Source organism: Lygodium microphyllum, chromosome 7 (assembly GCF_053477565.2).
Source record: "Lygodium microphyllum isolate KBCC chromosome 7, Lygodium_microphyllum_v1.1.10, whole genome shotgun sequence".
In the NCBI taxonomy this organism is placed as follows: Eukaryota; Viridiplantae; Streptophyta; class Polypodiopsida; order Schizaeales; family Lygodiaceae; genus Lygodium; species Lygodium microphyllum.
Genome location: NC_141141.1, coordinates 117,895,170 through 117,908,522, shown reverse-complemented (window position 1 = coordinate 117,908,522; position 13,353 = coordinate 117,895,170). Strand labels below are relative to the sequence as shown.

Sequence of the window (13,353 nt, the reverse complement as noted above, 5' to 3'; positions counted from 1 at the left end):
CGCAGGTTGTAAACTGGAGAAAAACAGGTAGAAAACTGTCGCCAGCAGCTGCAGATGAAAAACGCAAGCAGCAGAGGGTGCGTAGGCAGCAGAGGGTGCGGAGGCAGCAGGCGATGGCAAAACTGCAAAAAACGCAGGCTGAAAACAGCCCCAAAACAGGTCGCCTAGCTGCTACAGCAGTCACCTAATCAGCAGGGGTACAAAACAGTCCTGAAATCAGCAAGAAAACACAGCAGAAACACAAATCTTGAAAACTGATACCATGTCAGAAGTGGAGCAGCGGTGGAAGCATAAACATGTGCTGAAATAAACTGCTGAAACACAAGACAAAAAGAGAAAAGAAAAGAACACGATACAGATGAGAACTCAGATGTATGCACGGGAAATGGAATCCATATATCTGAACACGAGACAGTCGCATACAACAGTGAGTCACTGGCTGCGTGGGCACTGGCACTGGCTCCTCTCTCCACAGACTCTACAGATGGTGAAGTGATGAAGTGACTGATTGAGGAGGAGCCACTGAGTATAAATAGGATGAAAAACTGGGGAGCAATAATGCTGGTCGGACAGCATTAAAGCTGGCCGACTGGTGTATAAAATGCCCCAATAGCATAAAATGCCACATCAGAAAAAAGCCTAAAATACCTAATAAAAATGCCCAACCCAGATCAAGCTCAGACTCACACATGAGCTGACAAATACTCTGCTAACAAGAAGAAGTGGTGAAGAAGAGAAGAGGAGGAGAAGAGAAGAGAAGAGGTGGAGAAGAAAATAAGAGAGCAGGACAAGAGAAAGATAAGAATATAAGAGAATAGAAGAGAAGAAGAGAAGAAGAAAGGAAGAAGAAAATGAAGAGGAAGAGAGTGAAGAAAGAGAGGGAGTGAGACAAAGAACAATAGGAGGAGATCATCTTCAACCGCAAAGGGGAGCACCACTCCGGCTTGCAAAGGTTTTGTCTACCTTTCGTGCCTTTCATATACACGACACAAGTCTTTCCTCTCCTTGCAAAGTCTCGATCTCGCAAGGAGCCGCCAAACCATTTAGAGTCCTTAATCAAGACCCCGTCAAAGTTCAAAGCCAATGCCACAAACTTCTTCTCGCAATGGCCGCAAAGAGACGGTACTTTTAAACAAGGAGAGCAAGAGCTACCAATACAATCACGAATATGGTCAACACGCTGTCACTCGCAACACAAAACAAAGTTCCTTCATAACTTAACGTTCATTTAATACATATTTAAAAACATAAATAAAAAAGTTTCAATATTTGGTAAATAAATTATAGCTTAGCGAAAATTCAATAGAAAAAAATGTTACGAACAAGTAAAGGTTATTAAATTAGAGTTTTAAAAGGATAGGATAAATTGTAAAACATTAAAACGCATTGAATAAATTCCCTCCAATTGCATATGCATTAAGAATATTCCTTTTAGCTAGAAAAAGAGAGAATTGCATTGAGAATATTTCTTTTAACTAGGAAAATAGCAAAAATGTATTAAAAATATTTCTTTTAACGTGTACAAATTATGTAAATGCTAGAATAAGTAAAAAATTTACATTAGAAATATTCTTTTAGCATTTATAAATTATGTCAATGTAGAAAAATGTAAATTTTGCATCAAGGATATTTTCTTTTGCATTTACAAATTACGTAAATATCAAGAATAAATTCCTTAGTATTTATAAGTCATATAAACATAGAAAAATAGTTTTTCTTGGCATTTATAATTCATTCAAAGTGGGTTAAGATAAGTGAAGTAGATGATCAAAAATTTTCATTCAGAGTATTTTTCTTTTAAGAAATAAATTCCACTATTATTAATTAAGTTAAAGTTATGGCATACATAGCTCATTGAAAATTATTAAATCCAATATGTAACTATTTTTAAACCTAGGATATTCGAATCAATTCACTTTACCAACATGACGAAGTGAAATACAAGTCCTAGATTATGAGATAACCAAAAAAGGACAATATAGTTCTCCTTGAGAACAATAAAAGTCTAAGAATTTCTAAGAAAAATACACACCTTGTTGACTCACATAATCTGCAAGGAAAAATCTTGATTCCAAGGTCCGTTTAATTCGTAATGAGGTCAAGCGACCAACCTTTGATAAGGGTTATGAGGAAAAATTGCGAACAAGGACTACAGATAACTAAAGAAAGACCTAAAAAAGGAAGGTTAATTGACGTTTAGATCTCAAAAAGGGGACTTAGAAAAGACAAATCCGAAGGAAAACTAGAAAAAATCCATGAAATTTTTTAAAAAACGAGTTGGAAAGGATTGCCTTTAAGTTACGATATTCCTCGAATTGCCTTCCTATTTGTTAAGAATAGGGCTTGAAGAAAAAAAAATTGTGCTTGTAACGGTGCATACAAGTATAACTTGATACACTTAGAAAGTTGATCGAATTGAATCAAAAGTCCTAATATACTAAGTCTGCAACAAGATAAAAAGGAAAGCGCACTAGACCTACCCAAAGGCTAGTTGCGAGTTCCTTTTCCAAGGGAGATTAACTACCGCCTTGAAGAGTTTTAGACCGACCGGCGAGAGGTCACTCCATAGGGAGAATCTTGGGCAAGAGAAGTTGAGGGTGCCAAGAGGGCTTTGGCCAGTAAATTCTTAGACTCCTACAAATCATCCAAACCCCTATGTGACTCATAATGGACTTCCTAAGGCCTCAATACTAGTTAGGAGTAAAAATCTTGGAAAAATAAAGTCCTTCCTTCCATTCTTCCGTATGGACAGAAAGTGAACATTTGTATAAGAATTTCCATTACATAAAGAAGTTGTCTTTCAAAAGGATTGTTTTCATTATTTGTGTATTGTGATTTAAATTACATAAATAAAAATGATGATTTAAAGGATTAACTGAGGAAGCTAATTTTATATATACAACTTAAATCTGTTAGGTAAGTAGACAAGTAAAACTACCCCAACCAAGGAAAGTAGGAGGGAGTGATTTTTGACAAATCCATCCTAAGGCAAGGTGGTCTCAGAAAGCTGAGAGCTTCTCACAAATTTGATGCATTAGAGTGTAGGAAAAGATTAACTCCTAGAATTGATTAAAACCTTAACTCTGTATCGTTTTCAAGGAACGGAGTGAAACTTTGTCTTTAGAGCAGAGGGGTTGACATACTCATGCTCCCCCTTGATTCTCACTCTCCTTGAACCAAGTGCGATAAGACTGGACTTCGCTGCAATGTAGAACAAGCAGTTGTTTGAAACAGATACTAGCTAACCCCAAACAGGAAACCTTAGCTAGCTTAGAAACTAAAATTCACATTGATTCTCGTAGGAACAACCAAGGCCTTCCGTTGCCAAGTGGACTTGAGAGAGTCTAGGCAACAATCCTCGTATTATTCGAATGAATACCAAGCGGAATTGCCTAGAAAAATCATCTCGATGAATCACTAAATCATGCTGCCGAGGATGTCTCAAGCGGGCATGTCACATTTGCACAAAGGCATTGGCTACAAAGAAGCTTCAAAAATTTCGAAGCTTACTTGGAATTGCAAAGATACAGTTGAGCTCAAGGGAAAGTGTTGAGATAGCAAGCTCAACACATGCAGACATTGATGATGGACCACCTAGTTAGATGGGTCCACACGTCTACACTTCGCACCTCGGTGGTCACTATGATCCTCACATGGCCACTGACTTATTATTTATTATATTCGATTTATTGCACCTACCTATAGCTCACCAGTCAATTAGTATAGTCAGTTATGGACTATTTGACTTAATCGGCCACTTTCCTTCATGTTGTACCTTATCTATACTTTGTGTATATTGTATTATGTGTGAAAGAAAAAAAAACTAGCAAAAAAATGGTTTGACCTCCATCTCTCTTCTCATGTTCTAAAGTGAGCTTCCTCTGGTGTCTATGGTGTGTGTGAGGCACAACAGCTCAAGCAAGTCCCCCCACCATGCATATTAATGACATCAAGGACCACGGTTGCCTATCCTCACATAAAGCCTAGAACAATGTTGACCAATGGAGAGCAATCATATATGTCTCCTATGAAGAAACACACTGATATAGAAACATAAATAAAAGTGTGTGACAAAGTATAAACTCAAAAGAACACAATTAAGATTAGGGTAACTCACAAACAATGAACACAATGGTATCTAAATGAATAGTTGAATATTGAATATACACTGCTCATGCAACAAACAAACCGTGCAAGAATGAACATTGTACCTCGAACTCGTGTCTAGAGGACTGAGGCATAGGTATTAAGCGGGAGAGTATGTCATTCTCTTAACGAATCCCAAAAACATAGCAAGGCAAACTTTACACGTCGAACAACAACAATGCAGTAGTGTGTGGTGCCAAATCAGTGTTGAACAAGCAAAGGACAGAGAAAACTGCAAACATAGCAAGCTCATGATGCCATCGTAGACTGATGATAGCAAAAACGTAGATATGATGATGTGGCAAGCAGACAACAATAACAACGCAAGTATGGTGACATGGCAGTCCATATAGCGGCTGCAGATCACAACCGCAGCAATTCAGCAAGTCGCTAACCATGGATGATGTGGCTGATCAGCAAACACAGTAGAAATCCATATAGACTGCACAATCAAGGCTAGATACAGACACCTGATGGATATGGACAGCAACGGGCAGCTTCGGTTCAGATGTCCTCCATGACCAGAGTGTGGATATCAAAGCTAGAAAACTTGAAACCTCCAAAAACGAGATTCGGCTAACTAGAGGGCAATGTGTCTATTTATAGAATGTTTCAAAACCTCGTACCACACACGTTTCAAAACTCTCTTAAATAGCACACTATTTTAGGACTTTCATTAATTAAGCATTTTTTGGGGTGTTTGAGTGGCTAATTCAACATGTAATGCTTATGTTAGCTCAACACCCCCTCTCAAGCCCAAAAACTAAGCTAGAAAGGAAGGCCGACCCAAATTTTTGAGTATTTTTGTTTTTATTTGTCTTTACCCCAAAGCAACCAAGACATCGATCAAAGAGTGCACGGTGGCTGCCTAATAGCCTACCAAGACTACAAAGGCGATGGTTATACTTCAATACTTGGTCAAATGTGATGAGACATGTCCTTGATTCCCAAAACCTATGGAATCTAGAGACTCTGGAACATGAATGTTTCAATACAGTGTGGGTAGAGGTGGAGACACCAGGACACATAAGCCTTGTCCAACGTTTAACTAGCACACTACAAAATGACCAAATAAACAAAAGGCAAACTATCACAAGGCGATAGAAAAAAAAAAGGCTTGTACTCCATGCCAATTTTCACGTCTCGATGGCCAGTTCGTTGTGAAACTTCTGTCCTTCTTACAAAATCATTAGACCGTTGCACCGAATCTTAAGGAAAAAACTTAAATTTGCCTTCAATCTCTTGTTGAGCTTGATACATGAGGATGAGATTATATTCGGCTTGTGAGATCTTATATACCCTATAGACTCCATGGTAGTCCAAAGACTCTCCCGCCATGTCAAATGGAGGAGCAAGCTATCAAGCCCACTCCATCTCATGTCATGATGTGCAAGAAGGGCTCTCAGAATCAAAAACCAAGGTTTCATGGAAGAGAACCTTTACATTGATACCCTATGAAAAAATACCCTAACGCACATACATAAATGAAAGTGTATGACAAAGCATAAACTCAAAAGAACACAATTAGGGTTAGGATAACTCAAAGACAATGAACACAATAGAATCTAACTGAATGACTGTAAACGCCCCGAACAACGTAGTATGCTTAAGAATTATCATATTCGCTTGTTTTCGAGATTTAATATAAAAGAGAATGAATACTCAAAGCTGAAAATGAAAATTACTCACAAAATTACAACCGTGAAAATGTAAAAGTAATGGAGATAAGATTGAGGGTTGAAGATGGGCAAACCCCCCGCAAACCCCCCCCCCCCCCCCTCCCCCCCCGAAGGAATGTATTTCTGCTCAACCCAAGTCCCTTAGGGAAGAGCTCAGTTACAATCAACCTGAGAGTGAGGAGAAGTAATTCTCACTCTCACAAGATCATGCAAAGATGTACAAACACACGTGCATTATCTATTATGCAATGATAAGAACTGATTTCTTTACAGTATGAGAGAAGAAAGAGGGGAAATCAGTCTTTCTTCATCGTTGATCAGCAGTACATGGATAGATCTTGCTTCTTGTTGCTAAAATGGAAGAAAGAGCTCGAGAAGGAGGTGCTGTAATGAATTTACAGACTTGCTGTCCTGTAAAACAGCAATGATAGAAAAGAGAATATGGAGGAATTTGATAATGGAGAAGTGAGGGATGATGATGGGGATGGATGGGGCCAATTTCTGGCTATCTGTGGGTGTTGTACATGAGTTTACAACAAAGAAAAATGATGCTGAATGAAGAAAAACGAGCTCTTATTTATAGGAGAGGGAAGAGCTAGTACAAAAGGGAAAAGTGGAGTAGCACAAGACAAGTGTCCAACCACATGTCATGAGATGTGACAAGTGGTGGGACACTTGGAAACTTGTGCGACAAGTGTCTTGACACTTGTCTCTTCTCTATGGCCTTCCTTTTTGGACTGAATACTGTCAAGAATAGAAACAACCAAATTTAGTAAGCACAGTCAGAGTACAGAATTTACTATTTTTAGAATGACATCCCTATTTTTTAGGACTAGCATTTTTAGGCTAATTTGAAGCTCCTAAAATTTTGGGACCTCCTAAAATTTAGGAACCTCCCCCTCCCAATATGGGTGTCATATGAAAAAATTTTCCGTGTACATCGCAAAAACGGTATCAGAATCTTCAAGTGACTTTCCTATGCAAAGAAATGTGCATTTCAAACTTTCAACCCATACATGTACATTGTACAAGCATTTCATGTTCATGCCATCTTGTTGATTGTAACTGCTGTTCTGGCGGATCTAGCCCACACTTCAAGGCATCAATCCTTTCTATGTGCGAGTCTAACCCTGATATGCGTGAGTTCTGGTCACAGGCACCCAATCGGGCCATATAGGTGAAAGTGTGAACTATCTTTTCTCTAACCCACCATAACATGTGACCACTCATCAGTGGCCAGCTCCAATGCACTTTTCTTTATATCTAATTAGTACAAGGAAACAAATTTAATAAATCATTATATAGACAAATTAATGAAAAATGATACAAATTCTGTTTCTATAGAGTTGTGACAGCCCTCTGGCTTTTATTCAACTGTCCTCAGCTCAAAAGCTTCTTGATATGGCTGAAGAATGTCTGGGTAATCCTTCATGAATTTTTCATCTACCCACTGTGCATCTGTTGTGGGTAGATTCTTGAATTTTAGTAAGAATTTTCGTGTCACAAGGCCACTTCTCGTGGTTCGATCCTTGTGAAACAAAATATGTTCAAGTTCCAAGAGTCACTATGTTTCTTCAACTTCTGGGATGGGTTCCTTTGGTTCTAGTCCTATGTAAGGTTTTAGCAAACTTACATGAAAAGCATTGTGTATTTTCCAATGAGCAGGAAGCTCAAGTCGATAAGAAACTTCATTTATTTTCTCAATCACTTTGAAGGGTCCAAAGTATCTACTGGAGAGCTTTGGAAAAGATGAATTTTGACCGGATCCTTGTTTGTTGAGCCTGCTTTTATCAAACTTTAGCAAGACATATTGACCTTTTTCAAAAGCCAAAGGTCTTCATCGTTTATCTGCTTGCTTCTTTTGTCGCTCTTGGGCAACTTTGATAGTGGCTCGAACTTGATCCATTGCTGTTTTTAAATCTGAAGCAAACTCATCAGCAACAAAAATCTTATCTTTAGTGCGAATAATTGGAGGAGGAATCACTTTACCCTGTACTATTTCATTTGGAGCTTTCCCTGTGGATGAGTGCACTGTATTGTTGTAAGCAAACTCTAATAATGGAAGATATTTCTCCCATTGTGACTTATGTTCACTAACATAAGCTTTCGACATATCCAAAAGAGTGAGATTCATCACCTCTGTTTGGTCGTCAGTTTAAGGATGAAAAGCTGAGGAGAACTTTACAGTGATTCTCAAATTCTCAAATAAAGCACGCCAAAAGTTACTTGTGAATTTGGAGTCTCTATCTGAAATGATCTCAGAAGACATACCATGTAATCTGAAGATATATTGAATCAAAAGTCTTGCAGCTTGTGCGGATTTCAATGTTTTATGACATGGAATAAAATGTAATTGCTTGCTGAATCGATCAATTATGACCCAAATCATATCATGACCTTGAGGTGTTCTTGGAATACCTGAGATGAAATTCATTGTGATAGATTCCCATGGATCTTTGGGCACTGGAAGAGGTTGCAACAATCCTGGAGTCTTCTGCCTATCATACTTGGATTTTTGGCATACTAGACAAGCCTCAATGAAGTGATGTGTATCTCTTCGTAATGTTGGCCAATAAAAGTAGCACTCAATTGCACTTAGAGTGGCTGCCCTTCCTCTATGCCCTGCATAAGGGGGTTCATGACTTTCTTTAAGCACCTTTTGTCGAACACGAAGAGTGACACAAAGGCGATTGTTCATGAGAAGGTAACCGTCTTTAATGGAATAATCTGGATGAGAATCTCCTTGCTTTTCTCCACATCATTTAGACGGCGGCTTTCAAAGACTACGGCATGGCCTTCTTGATTTAGCACCACACCAATACAATCACTGCAAGGATCTGCTTCCACCACAAATGGTTTTACCAAATTTGGAATGATAAGAACAGGTCCAGAAGTAAAAGCTGTTTTCAGTCTTGTGAAGGCTGCCTTCTCTTTTTCCTTCCATTGGAAAGAGGTCTTCTTCTTTGTAAGGTCATGAAGTGGAGAAGCCATATGTGCAAAATGCTTGATGAAGCGGCGGTAATAAGAGCATAAGCCAAGTAACGATCGCACCTCATGTACATCATGAAGATGAGGCCATTCTTGGATTATCTTGATCTTTTCAGTATCCATCTGAATCCCTTCAGAAGAGATGACATGCCCAAGGTAATTTATTTTATGCATGAAAATTTCTCTCTTTTTACCATTTACCAAGAGTTGATTTTGTTGAAGTAATTATAGAACAATCTCCAAGTGTTGATGATGCTCCTCTTTATTCTTGCTAAAGACAAGAATATCATCAAAGAAAGTACCGACATATTGTCGATGCTCTCTAAAGATACCCTCCATCATTCGATTAAAGGTGGTTGGTGCATTGGTTAATCCGAAAGGAACCACCAAGAATTCATAAAGACCGTATAAAGTGCGGAAAGCAGTTTTGTGTACATCTTGTGGTATTACCCTAATTTGATGATAACCACTCTTTAGATCAATGCGGCTGAAAACCTTTGAGCTTCCTAGACGATCCAAAATGTCGTCAATTCTAGGAATAGGAAACCGATTTTTCACAGTGATTTTGTTGAGGGCTCGATAATCAATGCACATCCTGAATGTGCCATCTTTCTTTTGAACAAGAAGAACTGGTGAACAAAATGGTGAGCTACTTGGCCTAATTAGCCCACGGTTGAGTAGGTCTTCGACTTGCTTTCTGATTTCTTCTTGTTGAGGACGGCTCACACGGTATTGTGCTATATTAGAAGGAGAACTACCCATAATAATATCAATATGATGGTCTTCTGGCCTTTCTGGGGAAAGCTGATAAGGAAGATCTTCCGAAAAACAATCTTTATACTTTTCCAAGAGCTGAAGTCGCTCATAGATATGGTGTCTCCAAAAACTCCAGCTTGGATCTCATACTTATTGCCTTTGTTGGTGAGTTCTACCTTCTTTTTCTGAGAGAAGATGGTTGAATCTACTCTATGATTCCAGGGCATGCCAAGAATCACATCACAACCATCAAGGTCTCCGATACAGAAGGTATCATTGTCACTGTAGCCTTGAATTTGAAACTTGAGCTTGCCAATGTAGGGTGTCACAGTCTTCACTGTGTCACCTTCATCGGCGTTTAAAGCTTGGCGAACTTCTGCCGGAGTGTCCATCTCTTCATTCTTTTATCCAAGCTCTTTAGCTAATTGCAAGGAAATGACATTTTCATTCGCCCCAAGATCTATCAAGAATAGTGCTTGCTTACCTTGCAACTGTCCCCAAGCTTTTAATAATTTGCGCATCTCTGGAGTGTGAGTTGTGTTTACAACTACATCACTGATAGCATTGATTTTCACTGGCGACTTAGACTTGTTGTCAGAAACCTTGTTTTGTCCTTTGTTTGAACATTGCTTCGCTATGTAGCCTGTTTGTCCACATTTAAAGCACTTTCCTTTTTTCATAAAGCGCTACTTTTCTTCTTCGGAAAGTTGCTTTGCTTGTGGATATAGATTGGAGCAAAATTGAGGAGCATTAGGAGTTGCATAGGGCTTCATCTTCTTTTGATTTGATGGCTGCTTTTGCCGCTGTTTTTGACCTTCATTTGGGACTGAATACTCCTCATCATCAGCTACTCTCTTGTTATCATTCTTTTGGAATGATTTGTTACCATTGTGCTCCATTTCCCATGTCTCAACATGGTCAATGAGTTCCCTGAGACTATAACAATGATAATGATTAAGAGCAGTACGAAGTTTAAAATGTAAACCTCCTTGAAACTTCCTAAGCTTTTCTGAACTGTTGATCTTCTTGAAATGTTGGACCTTCAAAAGTAGCTCCCAAAATCTCTTGGTATAGTCACCAAGCGACTCATTTTTCCTTTGCCAAAGCCGATCCCATTCCATTTTTACATCTCTTTTGAAATGAATAGAAAAAAATTGGCTTTGTATCATGCGAACAAAGGACCGCCATGATTTTGGGGCAGCATGATTATATTCCAACCCCGTCCACCAAGTATGGACTAAGTTGATCAAATGTAAAGCTACAAACTTAATCTTTTCTTTTTCTTTATACTTGTCATGACCATACAATATTTGAAATTGACGAATAAACTTCAGAAGAAGATCAGGATTTCGGGAACCATCATACATACTGAACTTGATCTTCTTTTCAAGTTGAGATAGTGACTTAGTCTTCTTCTTCTTCTTATGCCTTCATCCATGCCCGAATCTTGAGGTTGAAGATAATGAAGTGCTTGATGGGGATGAAGATGGAGACGAGGGTAAAGAATGTCGACGCCTTTGATGATGATGAGGTCTTCCACGAGAAGGGTGTGACTCTTCGTCACTAGAAGAGGGTCCATCAGAGTAGGCGCCATATGACTTTGAAGAAAAGGATGAGCTTTGACGCAATCTCTTTCTTTGTCTTGAAGTAGAATGGGACTACCTCTTAGAACTAGTTGGACTTCTTAATCGACTCCTTTCATTGGTATGGCTTTGTCTCCTTGAAACAGATGGGCTTCTTTCCTTGAATTCTTTGGGATTCTCAACTTTTTCTAGTTTGAGAAGTTGCTCACGAATTTACTGATTCTCCTCTCTAAGACTTTGAATGGCTTGAAGGATAGTACTCCACTGATCCATTGAGACTCTAAGAAAAACATGCTCAAGCACTCAATGCAAGGGCTGAAAACAAACAAACTTATAATTGTAAGCACTACTAGTGTTGGGGTGAGGACCGAGCCAAAGCTCTGATACCACTGTAAATGCCCTGAACAACGTAGTATGCTTAAGAATTATGATATTCGCTTGTTTTCGAGATTTAATATAAAAGAGAATGAACACTTAAAGCTGAAAATGAAAATTACTCACAAAATTACAGCCATGAAAATGTAAAAGTAATGGAGATAAGATTGAGGGTTGAAGATGGGCAAAAAATCCCCCCCCCCCCCCCCCGCAGGAATGTATTTCTGCTCAACCCAAGTCCCTTAGGGAAGAGCTCAGTTACAATCAACCTGAGAGTGAGGAGAAGTAATTCTCACTCTCACAAGATCATGCAAAGATATACAAACACACGTGCATTATCTATTATGCAATGATAAGAACTGATTTCTTTACAGTATGAGAGAAGAAAGAGGGAAAATCAGCCTTTCTTCATCGTTGATCAGCAGTACATGGATAGATCTTACTTCTTGTTGCTAAAATGGAAGAAAGAGCTCGAGAAGGAGGTGCTGTAATGAATTTACAGGCTTGCTGTCCTGTAAAACAGCAATGATAGAAAAGAGAATATGGAGGAATTTGATAATGGAGAAGTGGGGGATGATGATGGGGATGGATGGGGCCAGTTTCTGGCTATCTGTGGGTGTTGTACATGAGTTTACAACAAAGAAAAATGATGCTGAATGAAGAAAAACGAGCTCTTATTTATAGGAGAGGGAAGAGCTAGTACAAAAGGGGAAAGTGGAGTAGCACAAGACAAGTGTCCAGCCACATGTCATGAGATGTGACAAGTGGTTGGACACTTGGAAACTTGTGTGACAAGTATCTTGACACTTGTCTCTTCTCTATGGCCTTCCTTTTTGGACTGAATACTGTCAAGAATAGAAACAACCAAATTTAGTAAGCACAGTCAGAGTACAAAATTTACTATTTTTAGAATGACATTCCTATTTTTTAGGACTAGCATTTTTAGGCTAATTCGAGACTCCTAAAATTTAGGTACCTCCTAAAATTTAGGGACCCCCCAATATGGGTGTCATATGAAAGCTTTTTCCGTGTACATCGCAAAAACGATATCAGAATCTTCAAGTGACTTTCTTATGCAAAGAAATGTGCATTTCAAACTTTCAGCCCATACATGTACATTGTATAAGCATTTCATGATCATGCCATCTTGTTGATTATAATTGTCTGTTCTGGCGGATCTAGCCCACACTTCAAGGCATCAATCCTTTCTGTGTGCGAGTCTAACCCTGATATGCGTGAGTTCTAGTCACAGGCGCCCAATCGGGCCATATAGGTGGAAGTGTAAACTATCTATTCTCTAACCCACCGCGTGGGTCCACCATAACATGTGACCACTCATCAGTGGCCAGCTCCAATGCACTTTTCTTTATATCTAATTAGTGCAAGGAAACAAATTTAATAAATCATTGTATAGACAAATTAATGAAAAAGGATACAAATTTTGTTTCTATAGAGTTGTGACAATGACTAAATACTAAATATACAATACTCATACAATAAAGAAATTGTGCAAGAATGAAAAATATACCCCAAACTCTGGTGCCTCAACAACCAAGGCAAAGGTGCTGAGTAGGAGAATGTGTCGTACCCTTGATGGATCTTGAAACACAACAAGACAGCCTCCAAATATCGGACAGCAACAAAGGCAGTGAAGTGTGGTGCTAGATTAGTGTCGAAGAAGCACAGGAGAGAAAATATGTAAACCCAACCAGGTAATGATGACATGGCAAGCTAATAGCAGCAAAAACATAGGTATGGTGACGTGACAAGCTAACAGCAGTAAAAACGTAGGTATAATGACATTGCAATCTATAAAACAACCACAA

At 38.8% G+C, this 13,353-nt stretch overlaps 1 protein-coding gene across 2 annotated transcripts in view; it reads right to left on the bottom strand.

The window, feature by feature from the left end:
- The window catches only part of LOC148033872 (uncharacterized), a 72,334-nt gene that overhangs the window by 33,594 nt on the left and 25,387 nt on the right, over window positions 1-13,353 (bottom strand). The window lies entirely within an intron of this gene.